We start from the raw sequence: 12410 nt of genomic DNA on the forward strand, positions 1-12410 counted from the left end.
TACAATAAAAAAGCATAAACTATTCATTCAATTTCCAATTGCTTATTGCTAATATATACAAACACAATTGCTTTATTTTATTTTTGTGACAAAGTCTCACTATGTTGTCCAGGCTGGACTCAAATTCTTGTGCTGAAGCAATTCTCCTGGCTCACCTTTGTGACTGGGGGACCACAGTGTGCACCACTGAGTCTGACTTGCAATTTTGTACTTTCCATTCAAAATGTTTTTTGTTTTTTGGGTTTTTTTTAGGTAGCATCCACTTGGATCCTCCTAAAAATCAAATCTGATAAAAACCTGCTGTTAGTGAAATGAGCTCCCTTCCTATAGCTTAGTACACTCCTCTCCACAGCTTAGCATGCTCTCTTCCTAGGCAACAATAGGCCCATTTAGTAAAGGCAGTAAATAATCAGCCTCCAACTCCCTTTACCTTGGGATGGCACTTCTCTGGGGCAGCTACCACCATATAAGGCAGCAAGAGCCCCTTAGAGTGACCTTCAGGTCTGGGCAGCTGCAGGACCCCTTATATCTACTATTTGGACAGCAGCCATAAATCCTAGTTTGCCATGATGAAGCCCCTGGCCCACACTTCCACACCAGGGTCTCTGCCTCCTAGCCCCTTCTAGCCCCTCCTAAACCTTGTAGGTTACATAGGTCACTTCAGACAATAGCTGGCACTTCTCACTTCTCCCTGTGAGAAGGGGTCTTGGCGGCCCCTTTCCTGGCAATAAACCTTTCTTTTTCTCTGTACCTGGATGTCTGTGTGGTTCTCTGACAAAGACTAATTTACCCTATTACCTGCTTTATTTTTCCAGTGTTTAGACCAGTTGCATGTAATGTGATTACAGATATGCTTTAGGTTTAAGTCTGTCATCTTTGTCTGCTGATTTTCAATTTGTCCCAACTGTTGTTTCTTTCTTCTCCTCTTATCTCTCCTGCCTTCTTTTGGATTAACCAAATGGTGTTTATTTCACTGTATCTATTGTTGACTTTATTGACCACAATGATGTGTTGTTTAGTGAATGTTTTGGGGTTTACCGTATAGATCTTTAATTTATCTAGTCTACTTTTTTGGCGGGGGGGATCTGGTCATAGGGCCTGCACTCTGGGCCTGGGCGCTGTCCCTCAGCTCTTCAGCTGAAGGCTAACTCTCTACCACTTGAGCCACAGCGCCACTTCCGGCTTTTTTCTTTTTGCTAATGTGGTGCTGAGGAATCGAACCCAGGGCCTCAGGCATGCAAGGCAAGCACTCTACCACTGAGCCACCTTCCCAGCCCCTATCTAGTCTACTTTTAAATGATTTTATACCAGCTCATGTAATGTAAAAGAACTTTGTAATAGTTTTCCACTGCTGATCTTTGTGTTGTTACTTTGCTTTTGCAACTGTTTCAACACATTATTATTTGAGAAGTGCCTTTTGTAGAATTATGGGGTTATGTTTTGTATTTTTTGTCAGTCATAGGACTTGAACTCAAAGCCTGGGAGCTGTCTCCGAGCTTTTTCACTCAAGACTTGTTCTTTACCACTCTGAGTCACAGTACCACAGAGCCTCAGATCTCAGCCTCCTGAGTAGATAGGATTACAGGCATGAGCCACTGGCAGCCAGGTGTGTTGGTTTTTAGAGATTGTGTGTGGTGTGTGTGTGTGTGTGTGTGGTCCAGGCTGGCTTTGAACTTGCCATCTTCTTGCTTCTGCCTTCTAAGTGCTAGATTTATAGGCATGTGCCACCATGACCAGCTTTACTAATTTATTTTACAATTAAAAAATAAAGGTATTTACTCACATAATTTGTATCTTACATTATTTTGCTGGTTCTGGGACTTGAACACAGCCTCATGCTTGCTCATTCAACTGGTGTTCCATGCCTCCAGCCTGTTTTTCTTCTGATTATTTTGACAATGGAGTCCCAAAGACTTTTCTACCTGGGCTGGCTTTGGTTGGCAGTCTTCCAGATCTCAACTTCCTGAATAGTTGGGATTACAGGTGTGAGTCAATGGGGCCTGGCTATTATCCTGTGTTTTTTTCATTTCTTTGTCTACACAATGACCCATATTTCATCTGCCATCATTTTCTTTCTGTTTGAAGGACTCCTTTAATGTTGTCTGAAAAATCTGTTTCACCTTCACTTAAAAGGAATTTCAGGGCTGGGAAGGTGGCACAGTGGTAGAGCACTTGCCTTGCATGCATGAGGCCCTGGGTTCAATTCCTCAGCACCACATAAGCAAAAAAGAAAAAAATCTGGAAGTGATGTTGTGGCTCAAGTGGTAGAGTGCTAGCCTTGAGCTGAAGAGCTGAGGGACAGCGCCCAGGCCCAGAGTGCAGGCCCCATGACCGGACCAAAAAAAAAAAAAAGAAAAAGAAAAAGGAATTTCAATAAGGATACTATGCTTCTTTTAGGATTGTTCATCCCCGGATTCTTTACCGTTTTGGAGGCAAGATATGACTCAAGTTTATATCATATTTACATGATAGCTATAGTCTGGCTGATGAGAAGAAACATTCTTTGCAGCCACTGTTTCCTTTAATCCTTCGGGTGATTCCTTCTATCCTTTGGGTGATTCCTTCTCTGGCCTGTGTAGTTTCCTTATATGCAGTAGGAAGCACACTGATAGATAATTAAAGCAGATCCCCTGAAGAGACATGGGGTCCTGTGTGTTGCTTTCTTTTGAGATTCTTTGCCCTGTGAATTTCAGCTACCTTCTTCTCTCTGGATTCTCAGACCATCCCCAGGAGTGTGGCAAATTCTGCCAAGGTTTCTTTTCTCTGCAATGTGGCCTGGGAGCTCTTACAAGGCAATGCACAGGGCAAAGCAGGATTATCTCAATTCATGTTTCTCTTCTCGGGATCATTACCCTATGTTGTTTCATGCCAAGTGTTTTGAACATTTTGTCATTTCATAATTTTTGTTCATTATTTGTTTCAAATAGGTAGGATAGAGCCCTTGGTTACCAGAGTACATTTTTTTGCTTTTTTTTTTTTGGTTTTGTTTTACTCCAGTCCTGGGGCTCTAAATTCAGAGCCCTGAGTTCTGTCCCTAAGCTTTTCACTCAAGGCTAGCATTCTATCACTTGAGCCACAACTCCATTTCTGGCTTTTTGGTGGTTAATTGGAAATCAGAGACTCAAAGACTTGCCTTCCCAGGCTGGCTTGAACTGCAGTCCTCAGATCTCAGCCTCCTGAGTATCTAAGATTACAGGCGTTAGCCATTGGTGGTCCATCTCAGAGGATGGTTTTAATGAGGTGGTGGGTACAGTAAAGTTGTGTGAAGGGGAAGTGAAGTTTTAAGTTTTTCAGTCAAGAAGAAGAGAAAGAAGAGAACAATATGATTTTAAAGGGTTTTGTCTTTTGCTTCTCTCTCTCTTGCTTTTTTTTTGGTGGTATTGGGGTTTGAACTCAGGGCCTGAAAGTTACTAGGCAGGTACTCTACCATGTTGAGCCACATCCCAGCCCCTTGTGCTTTTTGGATAGTGTCACATTTGTGCCAGGTGCCTGGATCACAGTCCTCCTACCTCCTGTGTAGATGGGATGACAGTCTTAAACCACCACACACCTAGCTTGTTGGTTAAGATGGAGGGCCTCACTAATATTTTCCAGATCTGGCCTCAAACTTCAATCCTCCCAACTTCCTGAGAAGCTGGGATTACATGTGTACATAAGCTACCTCATCCAGCCAGTTTCTTTCTTGAAATGGGCATAGTAGAGAATATTTGATGGTCATAAGAATGACCTTTTGGAAGGGAGAATGATAACAGGAGAATGGGATGAAGGATTGGAGCTTTTGTTGAAGACAAAGGGTGAAATCCAGAGCACAAGTTCACAGACAAACAAACTTGATTTGACAGGACCAGAGAACTTTTTTCTCTGTAACTAGGAATATGAGTACAGATACAGAATTGTAGTAGTAACAGGAAATCATTCTAATCTGATTACTTCTAGTTTTTCTTTGAAAAAAAACACCAGGAGATTATTTGAGAATACAATGAAGGAGATGATAAAGGCATGTGAAATTAATTGGGGACAGAAGAGAAAAAGGCTATGAAACAATCATTTCAAAAAAGGGAAATGCAAACTCTAGAAAAACGTGGCCCACTTTGGGTATATGACCATGAATTCAATGTAAAACCAGCAAACAAAAATTTGTAAACTGGTTCTCAATACCAGTTGCTTGAATGCTAATACAACTACATTCAGTTGTAGTGTGGCTTTGTGGTAAGTATGATAGAGGAAAAGGCAGCAATGGAGTCGAAAGTTTTTGGTGGCACACAGTTTTGTTGCTAGATCATGAAAGTCAAGCTAGGTAATGGTTTGTGGATGAAAGAGTGGAACTGGAAAGTAAGGAGCAATCATGTAATTTATGGGAACATGCCAAGAGGAAGAAGCCTTGGGGGCTAAATCTCAGAAAGCTTGACCAACAAATAAATCATGATAGTTAAAAAGATTATAACCTACAGAATAAGACAAACATATATGAATGAATGAAGCAAAAGAACTGTTCTTCCTTCTAGAATAATAGTAATAAATGCAAGGGGGATGTTAACAATGAAAAGCACCACTTAGAACTCTTACATATGAATAAATGCTGTAGGTGGAAATCACGGATGGGTGCCAAAATTAATGAGTAAAGATGTGCCTATAAATCTACAAGTAAACACACTGAATGAACAAAACAAATAAATAAAACCAAAACATGATAAATTGTATAGGACCCTAGTCATTAACATGCAGATGCCAAAGGAGGCTAAGCATAGGACTAGAGGGCAAAGGCTTAAAAGTTATGGACAGATGATCATATAAAATAATATCCTATGAAATGAACTCCCAAAATAGGAAACAAGAGATGCTCTTTAGTTGCTATTGTTGCTTTTTCATTCTTTTCCTATTGTAAGGGGGGGGTAAATAAAAGGTGTAACAAGGATGAACAAATACAACAACAGTGATACTCATGAGACACTGTGTAGAAAATGAACTGGTTATCTTATGGGTGGAGACCAGAGGGAAAGATTGGGAGATCGAGGTAAGAGTTAAAATGGTTGAAATGAAGTGTACTGATTGTACCTGATTCATGTAATTGTAACCCTGTTTGTCAGTTATACAAAAACAATTATTAAAAGTCTAGCATTTCATCAGAACAATATATTTTAATAAAGATAGTGTAAAGATACATATTTTTTGAGAAAAAGAAAGACGTTGATAATAGGGTATCTGCATATTCTCAAAGTATCTCTCTATAAAACACTTAATATCAAGAGAAAATGGTAATTTTGTAGTAAGGAACCCTGGCAGTCACTACCTTAAACAGGTGATTCAAGTTGACATCACCATTCAGACTAGGACATATGGGCATCATCTACTTCCTGATTGGCTGAAAAGGTCACAGTATCAATTCTGTGCATTCAACTGGAAATTACTGGAGGGAATATAAAATGGTGTAACTACTTAAAAATTCCTCAAAATTCCAAATTCCTTTGGAAATTCCTCAAAAGGTTAAACAAGCTAGGGTGTAGATTAGCAGTAGAGCACAGGCTTAGCTCACACAAGGCCTGGACCTCTGCATTCCCTTGGCAGAAAGGTTAAAGAGAGGTAACATATAATCCAGCAATTCCAATCAAGAGAACTACAAACATAAGCCCATACCAAATCTGTGCATATTTTTGGAAGCTTTATTCATAACAGCCAAAAAAAAGGAGAAGGTGGAGGAGGAGGAGGAGGAGGAGGAGGAGGAGGAGGAGGAGGAGGAGGAGGAGGAGGAGGAGGAGGAGAGGAGGAAGAGGAGGAGGAGGAGGGGGAGAGAGAGATGCTGAACATGGATGAGTCTGGAAAAGGTTTTGTTATGTATAAAAAGCTAGTAAAATAATACAGAAACCACATAGGACATCACCTTTTTTATATGAAATATCCAAGATAGGTAGACAGAAGGATTATTAGTTGTCAAGGACTGAAGAGACAGAATGTGGAATGACCAATAATGAGCACAAGATTTTGGGAGGTAATGAAAAATGTTCTAGTGTTAATGATCATGGCTATAAAATCCCAGGAATATACTCAAATCATAAAGTATACTTTAAAAGGGCATTTTTTTTTGTCTGTTGTGGGTCTTGAACTCTGGGTGCTGTCCCTCAACTCTTCAGCTCAAGGTGAATGCTCTGACACTTTAGCCACAGCACCATTTCTGGTTTTCTGGTGATTAATTAGAGATAGGAGTCTCACGGACTTCAGCCTCCTTAAAAGGGGAAATTTTTTTTGTAAATTGTATTTCAATGAAGTTATATTTAAGCAGTCATGGTAGTCAGAACTATAAACCCAATACATAGGAGGCTGAGGCACAAGGATTGCAAGTGAGAGGTTAAGAGACTGTCTCAAAAAAAAAGCTGTATTGGAAAAGATTAATCCAGAAAATTGGGTTACAGATAAATCCAGGTGGATGTTCAAGTTACTGAGCATGATGAATAGAATAAGCAAGGAGCTACTGTCCTTTCAAAGTATGACAGCAACTCATAGGTGTTGATACATGGATGACTGTAATGAGGAGGAAGAATGGTAACAGCTCAGCTGTCTCAACAACAAAAGGTTTCAACAGAGTGGTAAAATTGTGTGGGCCACAGCGAAGAAGCAGAAAAGGCCCTCCCTGGCACTAAGATCCATGAGATGCATGAGAAATTACAGACAGACCATCCAGGATGAGTGGAATACAAACAGGGTAATGAGCTAGTGGTTAAATGAAGATCAAGTAATAGGTTTACATCGCAGTGAGTATTATACAAGGAAAAAAACGCTTTTACCCACATTTTGGAAGATAAAATCTATGCTAAAACAAGTATAATCTTACACTGTGTAGATATAGGCTACTTTTGAATGTTATTCTGCTAGAATTTTCATTTACTTTGTTAATGTATTCATTTACAAAACTCACAAATGCAATGAGGGAATAGAAATTCAGCTGATATAAAGAACAAAAAAAATTTGAAACTCATACCTAGCCAACAAAACCCTGACATTATCTTATTTCATAAACCTTGAAACATATCACCATGCTAACCTGGGCAATATAGGGATTTTCCTTGTAGTGTAGTGCTATAACTTCAATAGTGTTGAGATTTGCAGACATACATAATCCTGTATAAATAAGAAGCTGATGCAAAAAAAAAGGCAAAATGGACCTTAAATATTGGAACACTATCTCAACTACATATCAGAACACTCTAAAACTTCAAAACACTTATTAAAGATGTCTCAATGTGCTGTGAATTGACTAAACTCAACTGGACAGTTCTCCAATTCTCTCAAGTATTGGCATCAGATGTGAGATGGATTATGAGTAACCAAGATGGCCCATTCACATGGTTGGCCTGTGAAACTGGACATTGGTTGGGAACTCATTTTGGGGCTGTTACTCAGAGCCTATTAAAGTTGTAGCTTCTCTAGGGGGCCTTGGACTTCTCACAGCACAGTTGGTACTTTCGGTATTTGGAGTGCTTTTCTCTGACTCCCTCCCTCCCCCCATCACTTTTTCCTATCAGCTTTTTTATTTTTTTGATTGGTCATGCTTGAACTCCAGGCCTGGGCGCTGTCCCTGAGCTCCTTTGTTCAAGGCTAGCATTCTACCCCTTTGAGCCACAGCCCACTTCCAATTTTCTGTTGGTTAATTGCAGATAAAAATCTCAGGGACTTTGCTGCCTGGGTTGGCTTTGAATCGTGATACTCACATCTCAGCCTCCTGAGTAGCTAGGATTACAATTCCTATCAGCTTTATCATACAAAAGCTATATCCAACACCTGTTTCTGAGATGGGCCTTTCTCTAACTTGGCTGTACAGGAAGCGTACTACCCTTAAGATCCTTTGAAGGTGGGCACTCACCTGTAAAACTAGCTACTCCAAAGCAGAGGCAAAGTAAACACAAAATCCAATCTGAAAACACTAAAAATCAGGTGGTAGAGCATTTTCCAGGAAACACAAGACTCGGGCCCCAATTCCCAGTACTATAAGAAAAAAATGGAATGGGGTGTGGACCCAGAGGAAGGGGCTGAGAGTGTGGGTCACATTTTGAGTATTTGCTACTAGGGTCTTGAGTTCAGTTCTCAGATTGCAAAAATAAAACCAAGAAAACCTCCCTAAATCTTTAGAAGTCCTGACTTAACTGAGAGAGAAATGTTTATAGCTTAGAGAGTCAACATAGCCACTTGAGATCTTTATCTTAACTTTCTTTTTCAACTGGGAAATGTCTGAGACTGACAGTTTTATTTTTGAACCAAGTGATTCCTGACTCCTTTAAAGTCTGCATAAAAACTTGTTAGTCTCTTATACCTTAGGTAGAGAAACAATGTCTATGTTCCATCTGAAAAACATTTCCTATCAGATCTACCTTCACAAGGTCCACTTTCCAAGCGACTGCTGCATCATGTAATTTCTTAGCAAGAATCCCCTTTTCTTCCGTTTCCAATATTTTCCCTCTATTGACTCAAGTTCTGAGTTCATTAAGGTTCCTTGGGGGCCTTCCTGTCTTCTGCCGCCCCCTAGTGCCGAACACCAATATTGCAGGCTGTACAGGTTTTTGTTTGGTTGGTTTTGGTGGGGTCACTCACTGAAATTTAAAGGCCTGGCCCTGGCTAGGCAGGTGCTCCACTGTGGCTTGAGCCATACCTCCAGCCCTTTTTGCCTTGGTGTTTCAGGTAGGGCTCACTTTTTGTGAAAGATCATCCTCAGACTGATATAAACCTGACCTCCTGAATAGTCGGGATGCAACCATGTCCACTTATTGAGATAGAGTCTTGCTTTTGACTCTAGCTGACCTCAAATTGTGATCCTCCTTACTGGGATTACAGATATGAGTCACCACATCTGACATGGGTTTCCATGGTATTTTGGCATTATTTTTTTCTTCCAATTAAGAAATTTTGCTTTGAGCCAGGTACTGGTGGCTCACACCTGTAATCCTAGCTACTCAGGAGGCTAAGATCTGAGGCTCGCCGTTCAAAGCCAGCTGGAGCAGGAAAGTCTGTGAGACTCATCTCCAATTAAACACCAGAAAACCAGAAGTGGTGCTGTGGCTCAAGTGGTAGAGTGCTCACCCTGAGCTGAAGAGCTGAGGGACAGTGCCCAGGCCCAGAGTTCAAGCCCCACAACTGACAAAAAAAAATTTTTTTTTTGCTTTGCTTTACGGATGTTTAAAACATTTCAAAATTAAGTAGCTTAAAATGCTGTGGTCTTATTCCACCCCTCCCCCAAATTCATATTGTGAAATCTAATTACCAGGGAGGTGGAACCCTCATGAATGGTATTAGGTCCCAGTGATACATGCTAATTTGGGAGGCTGAGTATGGATGATTGAGACTTTGATGCCAGTCTGGGCTACATACTAAGTCTGAGGCTGGCTGATCTAGTGAGAACCTGTGTCCTGACTCTTTCACGTGAATATATGACTTGCAAGTGCTATCCATGAACCAGAAAGCTCACAACAGTCAGCCTGCTCTTGCCTCAATCTTGGACAGTCTCCAGAGCTGTGAGTAGAAGACCTCTCTTGCTTGTAAGATGTCAAGTACATGGCATTTTGTTATAGCATCCTGAAAGAACTAAGATGCATAGCTGGGTAGTTCTTATCTGGGATTTCACATGGAGCTGCAGGGAGAATGCAACTGAGGTTGGGGTCATGAGTGCCTTGAATGAGATCCAGTGGTTCATTTTCATGGCCTGTAGTTGCTGCTGGCTATCAGCGATGCCAAGGTATAGGTAGTCTTGCCATGTGTACAAGTTTCTTATAGGACGGAGGACTTAGCACTGGCAGATAGCTTCCCCCAGAGAATATTACAATGTGAAAGAGGGGGAGAAGCTGCTTAGAAATTCCATCATTCTTGCCCTATCCTATTGGCCAAAATGGCAAGAGCCACCCACATTCACAAAAAAAGTAACAAAATGTTCTTTCTTTCATCCCTTCCTTTTTCTCTCCCTCCCTCCCTCCTTTCTTGCCAGATAGGCAGGTGCTCCACTATTTGAACCATGCCTCTAGCCCTCTCCATTTCTGGTACAAGAAATGTCAAAGAATTCACACCCAATTAAAGAGAAAGGATCAGTTAAAATATTTTATTTAAGTATATATACATTGTTTTTGGAGTCTGTAAACTCCCTTTTCCTGTTTTTTATCCCAATGCTTTCAACAGTTTAAAAAATCATCCACACAGCTGGCTGCCAGTGGATCGTGTCTGTAATTTTAGGTACTCAGGAGTCTGAGATTTGAGAATCACAGTTCAAAGCCAGCCTGGGAAGTAAAGTCCATGAGTTCAAGCCACAAATGGACCATCCACATAAAATTTTATTATGTTTAGAAATAAGAAGGAAGAACTAGTTATTCTGACCCAAAATACTGGCAAAACACTTTGCTATTAAATAAGTTTAAATGTCAGTGCTATGGTTTGGACATAGTTTTGAGTGTTCATAAACTTGGGAGTTGGGTCTCCAGTGTGGTGATGTTGAGAGGTGATGGTACCTTTTTAGACCTGGGGCCTCCTGGGAGAAGATTAGGTCTTTTAAGAGGGATTAATACTTTTCTAGTCCAGAGAAAGTGGAGCTTTGTGAGTTTGGTATCTCCCCTGAAGTACCATATGATACAGCCAGGGAAGACATTGGTGCTATGCTGTTCAATCTCCAGAATGTGTAATAAACTTCTTTTTCATTCCTAGCCTCAGATATGTTATAGCAACACACAACTAGCCAGCAGCATGACTAGTATTATACTTTCTACAAACTAAAAGGGATGCTTTTATATAGAGAGTATTTCTTGTATACATGGTACTACATTAGACAACTAAGACAAAAATGTTGTTTGATAAGATTAAAGTTATTGAACTTTCAGGCGCCAGTGGCTCACACCTGTAATCCTAGCTGCTCAGGATGCTGAACTATGAGTGAGGATTGTGGTTCAAAGTCAGCCCAGGAAGTAAAAGTCTGTGGGACTCACATCTCCAATTAAATCACAGAAAAAGCTGAAAGTGGTGCTGTGGCTCAAGTGGTAGAGTGCTAGCCTTGAGCAAAAGGAACTAAGGAACAGCGCCCAGGCCCAGAGTTCAAGTCTTAGGACTAGGGAGAGAGGGAGGGAGGGAGGGAGAGAGAGGAAGACAGAGAAAGAGAGAGAGAATTGAATAATTTAAATCCTAATTTCCACCTACCTCTTGCCAACAATAGTTGGTTTGATGACAAATCCTTATATCAGTTATTTGAAAAGGTAGAACCTGACTCTGAAGTCAAATTTTAGTACTATATGTTGGGAGGTAAAGCTCCACCATAGCAAAATAGAGTAAGCTTTGGTACTACCTTTTCTAGGGAGAAATTCCTCTATTTAAAAAGAAAAAAAAAACTATAGAGTTGGAATATCTCCCTCTCCCCTGGTACTAAGGATTGAACCCAGGACCCCGTGCTTATGGGGCAAGTGATCTGCCACTTGAGCTACAACCCTAGCCTTTCTGCAATTAATTTTATTTTTGAGATAAGAGTCTTGTAAGTTGGCCAGGGCTAGCCTCAAACTGAAAATCTTCCTGCTTCCACATCCCAGGTGCTGAGATAATAGGTGTTCATCAGCACATCAGATGGAAGACTTTTTTTTTTTTTTTTTTTTTTGGCCAGTCCTGGGGTATGAACTCAGGCCTGGGCACTGTCCCTGAGCTTCTTTTTTTAGCACAAGGCTAGCAGTCTACCACTTGAGCCACAGTGCCACTTCCGGCTCTTTCTGTTTATATGGTACTAAGGAATGGAACCCAGGGCTTCATGCATGCTAAGCAAGCACTTTACCACTAAGCCATATTCCCAGCCCTGGAAGAATTTTTTTTTTTTTTCTGGTCGTGGGCCTGAACTCTGAGCTTGGGTGCTGTCCCTCAGCTCTTCAGCTCAAGGCTCCCTCTCTGCCACTTGAGCTACAGCACCACTTCTGGCTTTTTCGGCTTATGTGGTGCTGAGGAATCGAACCCACGGCCTCATGCATGCAAGGCAAGCACTCTACCACTGAGCCACCTTCCCAGCCCCCTGGAAGACTTCTTATAAGCACTTGAGACCAGACACAAGAGATTTTCAAGTCAGTTATGCAAAGAAAAGGAGAAAACCAGAAACATAGAAGGTTGTCAAATTGGGATTAAAACAAGTAAAATGTATTATTTATAACAGACATACTAAAAAAGCATAAGGACAGCTGGGGAGGAGGGTGGCTCATGTCTGTAGCTACTCAGGAGGCTGAGATCCAAGGATCATAACTGGAAGGCAGCCTACACAAAAAAGCCCAAAGTGGAGCTGTGGTACAAGTGGTAGAGTGCTAACGTTGAACAAAAACGCTCCAGGACAAGCATCTGAGCCCTGAGTTCAAGCCTCAGGACCAGCACAACAAAACAACAGAATCAAAAAGACACAGAATGATTAATAATGAAAGGGTGGT

Source organism: Dipodomys ordii, unplaced genomic scaffold (genome assembly GCF_000151885.1).
Source record: "Dipodomys ordii isolate 6190 unplaced genomic scaffold, Dord_2.0 Scaffold137, whole genome shotgun sequence".
Classification (NCBI taxonomy): domain Eukaryota; kingdom Metazoa; phylum Chordata; class Mammalia; order Rodentia; family Heteromyidae; genus Dipodomys; species Dipodomys ordii.